Raw genomic sequence first — 5,506 nt, 5'->3', positions numbered from 1 at the left:
GCAATCATGGTATTTGTCTTTGACTGACTGTCCCATTTCTATGAAAAAATGTCTTTGAAAGTTTTACAGGCATTAAATTGTAGATTGCTCTGGGTAGGATGGACATTTTAACAATATTAATTCTTCCAGTCCATGAGCATGGAACATCTTTCCATTTATTTGTGTCTTCTTCAATTTCTTTCATCAGTGTCTTACAGTTTTCAGTACACAAGTCTTTCATCTCCTTGGTTAAATACATTCCTTAGCATTTTATTCTTTTTGATGCAATTATAAATGGGATTTTTTAATGGGATTATTTCTTAATTTCTCTTTGATTATTAGTGTATAGAAATGCATCCCACTTCTATATATTGATGCTGTATCCTCCAACTTTACTGAATTAACTTATTCTACCAGATCTTTGGTGGAGTCTTTAGGGTTTTCTATATGTAATATCAGGTCATCTGCAAATAAAGACATTTTCTTTTCTTCCTTTCTGATGTGTATGCCTTTTATTTCTTGCTTAATTACTGGCTAGGACTTCTAGTACTGTGTCGAATAAAAGTAGTGAAAGTAGGCATTCTTATCATGTTCCCGATTTACAGGAAAAGTTTTCAGCTTTTAACCATTGATGTTTGCTATGAGCAAATGTGTCACATATGGCCTTGTTATGTTGAGGTATATTCCCCCTATACTCACAAAAAGAGTTTTTATCATGAATGGATGTTGAATCTTGTCAAATTTTTTTTCTACATCTATTGAGATCATATGATTTTTATTTTTCATTTTGTTAATGCAGTATATCACATTGATTTACTGGTGGATGTTGAACCATCCTTGCATCCCTGGATTAAATCCCACTTGATCATGATGTATGATCTTTTTAATGTGTTGTTGAATTTGGTTTGCTAATATTTTGTTGAGGACTTTTGCTTCTGTGCTCATCAGGGACATTGGCCTATAATTTTCTTGTAGTGTCCTTGTCTGGTTTTGGTATCAGACTAATGCTGGCCTCATAAAATGAGTTCAGTAGTGTTCTCTCCTCTTTTCTGGAAGAGTTGAGAAAGACTTTCATTTATTCTTCTTTATATGTTGAGTAGAATTACCAATGAAACCATTTGGTCCTGGGCTGTTTTATGTTCTGAAGTTTTCCATTACTAATTTAATCTTACTAGTAATCAGTCTGTTCAGATTTTCTATTTCTTCATGGTTCACTCTCGGAAGATTATGTTTCTACAAATTCATCCATTTTTCTAGGTTGTCCAATTTTTTTTCTTTGTACATTTGTTTATAGTAGTCTCATGATCCTCTATTTCTATAGAAATATCAGTTGTAACATCATTTCTGGTTTTCTTTGAGTCCTTTTTTTTCTTGGTGAGTCTAGCTAAAGTTTTGTCTATTTTGTTTTTCAAAGTTCAGCTCTTAGCTTCCTTGATCTTTCCTATTGTCTTTTTAGTTTCTATTTCATTTTTTTCACTCTGATCTTTGTTATTTCCTTCCTTTAATTAACTTTGAGCTTAGGTTTTTTTCTAGTTTTTTTGAGGTGTATAGGTAGGTTATTTGTTTGAGATCTTTCTTGTTTCCTTATGTCAGCATCTATCATTATGAAGTTTCCTCTTGAACTACTTTTGCTATATCCTGTAAGTGTTGGTATGTTATTTCCACTTTCATTTGTCTGAATATATTTATTTCTTTTGATTTCTTCTTTGACCCATTGGTTGTTCAGTGGTATATTGTTCAAACACGTATTTGAATTTTCCCAGTTTTTTTTTTGTAGTTGATTGTTTTAGTTTCATACCATTGGTGATCAGAAATGATGTTTGATATTATGTCAATCTTCTTAAGGTTGTTAAAACTTGTTTTGTGGCATAACACATGATCTCTACTGGAGAATGTTTCATACGCATTTGAGAAGAATGTGTATTCTGCTTTTGGATGGAATGTTCTGCAAATGTCTAAGTCCATCTGGTCTAACACGTCCTTTTAAGTCTAGGGTTTCCTTACTGATTTTCTGTCTGGATGATCTACATGGTGATGAAAGTGAAGTATTGAAGTCCCTTACCTACTATTATCGTATTACTATCTATTTCTACATTTAGGTCTGTTAATATTTGCTTTACGTATTTCAGTGCTTGCATGTTGGGTGAATAAATATTTGTAAATATTTGTCCTCCTATTGGATAGCTCCGATTTCTTTGTCCTATCATGCCACCATTTCTCCACACATCTCCCTCACTGTTGAAACCATATTTTTGACACTCAATCATGCATTGCCTTGAGACCTTGTTCACAGGTTGTCAAACAAGGGAATGGAAGGCTATCACAAACTGCAAACTGTGAGAAAAGGCAAACTACTGCTAACTCACTTCTCATGGGTGGATGCCTTCTTGTCCCCAAAAGATTCTAAGTTACTTCAAAGAACCATGTAATCATTGTCTGTGAGAATAAGGACCTCATCTGCCATCCATGAAAACCTGCCTCTCCTCTCCCTCACTGGCTATACCCAAACATCCCTGAAGTCTTATCACTCTGTTCCTTCAATATTGCTCAAATCGGTCATTTCATTCATACTGCCCCTGCTATTGCTTTAGTCCAGGCCTTCACTTCAGTTCTCTCTTAAGTTTTTGCCTCCCTCATTCCAACCCACCTTTTTTACTCTGCCACCACAGAGCCAAGCATGTCCCTCCTCTCCTTTGAAAGCATTTGTTTCTTCATTGTCTGTAAGATAAGAGCCAATCTCCTTATAACCAGTAACCAGTGGTTATAGTAACCACTCCTTATAACAGTGTAACCAATTCTTTTTCTTCCAGAAATTCCTTGCCATTTCTTTCCAGGTATTCTATGATCCCACAAAAAAAACCACCCACCATTATCTGAACACCTCTTCTGTATACCTCAAGATTTTCATCTCCCCATGCTTTGGCATATACTGTATATTCTGCCTCTTCTTCTCCTTCCTGCCACCTGAACTCCATATTTCAGTGCCCACCTCAAAAATCACCTTCCTTGAATACAGACTCCTATGAATGTTATTTATTTATAGCCTACACCATGACATAAAATAAGATATAATGTCACATACAAAGAAACACACTATATAGCAAGTTGAAATAGATTCTAAAACTTAGCAAATGATAGAAAAGTAAGATAAAGATAGGAGTGATATTAGGCCATGAAGTGCTTCTCAAACAATTGTACACATTTTCTAGAGCTTCATAGTATTCTTGTAAGTCTCTGAGGCTCCTTAAGTGTTTACATGTCTTACTCCTCCTCTAGACGGAGTTGTTAATGACAAGAAACTCATCTTAATCATTTCTCTGCCACTAGTGTCTCAAATAATGTCTAGCATTTGCTAAAGACTTAATAAACGGTTACTGGATAAATGAGTAAGTGAATGTTTCAATGGATATCATCTTCCTCTTTATACCCCTCTCCCAGTACTGAATAACTTACATGTAATGTATGAAGTGATGGACAGAAATTCAGAGAGAAATATCCAAATACTTGGAAATGTATTCATATTCTTTGGGGAAAACAGATTAATCTTTAGGAATACATTAAATGTCAAGAAAGAAAACTTGGAAATAAAACAAATGGACAAAGGAGCCAATGAAAGAGAATAAAGAGAGTGTTGGATGGAAAGGAATAGTAAGGAGGAGGTAGGGAAAACAGGGAGAGTAGTGAGCCAATGTTATGAACATTCAAGAGACACAAGTTCTTCTTGATATGATCTGTTTCTATTCCCTATGCCCTTCATATAATAAGTGCTAAATAAAAATATTCATGTCAGAAGTTGGGCAGAAAAACTTTAAAGCTCCAAGTCAGGAGCACAGCAGGGTAAAGAACTTTCTTGTCTTCAGATTTAGTTTGGCCTCCAGGCAAACACCTCTTCATACTATTTGATATATTTATGTTTCTGTCGGCTTTAATTCATTTCTGGCCACCTGTTCCTCCAGACTCAAGAGCTCTCAGAAACAACTTTTTTTAAATCTACATTTACCCACCCTGATTGTTCACTCTTTGGAGAATACACATTCCTTCCAGATCCCATTTGATTTCTGCATCTGCCTAGACCTTCCTGACTTACTCATATCCCAGGATGTCACCTGTGAATCTGTCTATACAGTCCTAGGTAGCCTCACCTTGCTCTTCTAATGTGCTCTTCTAATTCCCTGGACAGTTACATGGCTCAGAAACTCTCCCCTCTTTCCCCATTTCCAGCCCTGATCTCTTTGGCTCTGACAGAGTCAGAGATTAAAATGCTCTTTGTTTCTTAAGCTAAGTTTTTGAATTTTCTCAAAAGGAAGCCTATGTTGCTTTGGTTTTTCTTTTTTCTTTTTTTTTTTTCCCCAGTGAGGCTTAACTTAAAATCACTAAAAATTCTCAAAAGACTGACAGCTGGTGACAAAAGACAGTGATTACACTGAAATACTCTTTATAAAATCTCTACTATGTTTTGTGAGAAATTTCATCCAAATGTTTCTGATTTTGAAACTGCTCACTTGTAATTGCTATTTAAGTCCAGGAAGCATTTTAACTATCATCTGTAACATTTTAAAAGATTCTTTTTCCTTTGAAATCACTTTTTCAAAGCTGGTATCACATATATTCTTACTCTATAAACCTAAGAATTAGGAAGTTGCTAATTCAAACATATTTCCCATGTAGGTTGGCCACAAATAATATTGCTTATTTAATTTGCAAAGTCCTTCCCTTCTATGTATTCACCTTGGGATAACCCCCTCCTAGCCATCTAACTTTCAAGGCAGGGAGGGTGGTGGGGAGGGACCCATAAAAGTCACAATATAAAAATACTAAAAATGGGAAAATGGGAACTTCCGGAATGAAGTAAAATCTGAACAGACTGCCTTTTTCCTAAGCAAGTCAACAAAGGGTAGAAGATGAAAGTAGAAAATATATTATGATCTGGGTGATTTCCTCAGTGACTTTTTGGGAGCCTTAGGACTTTCCAGAAATTAAAGAAGTAAATTGTAAAAAGCCTGACTGTGCAACTTCAAGAAGTATAAAACCTTATAAAGAATATTTTTTTAATTGGAATTCATCTTGCCAATGTAATTTGTGGTTCTTTTGCATACAAAGAGCTCCTTGGGAGGACAATTTTGTGGCCCTGAACTAAAACAACACAGATTGATACCCCCCAAAATGGTCACCAGAAAAGATTTTAAGAAACCCTGAAATTCAGGGTGCCTTGGTGGCTCACTTCGTTAAGCATCCAACTCTTGATTTCAGCTCAAGTCATGATTTCACAGTTCATGAGATTGAGTCCCATGTCAGACTCTGTGCTAACAGTATAGAGCCTGCTTGGGATTCCCTCTCTCTCTGTCTCTCTCTGTCTCTGTCTCTCTCTCTCTCAAACAAATAAATAAAGACATAAACATTGAAATTCAAGTCCTGGGGATGGAGTTAAAGATTTTTAAATGCTAGAATAGTAAAATTGTAGAGATAGAAGAGATTTGAGAAACTATTTAGTAAATGAGGAAAATGAGCCCTCAAGTGTATCTGATTT

This window comes from Felis catus, chromosome C1 (assembly GCF_018350175.1).
Source record: "Felis catus isolate Fca126 chromosome C1, F.catus_Fca126_mat1.0, whole genome shotgun sequence".
Lineage (NCBI taxonomy): Eukaryota > Metazoa > Chordata > Mammalia > Carnivora > Felidae > Felis > Felis catus.
Note: the sequence above shows the minus strand (reverse complement) of the source record.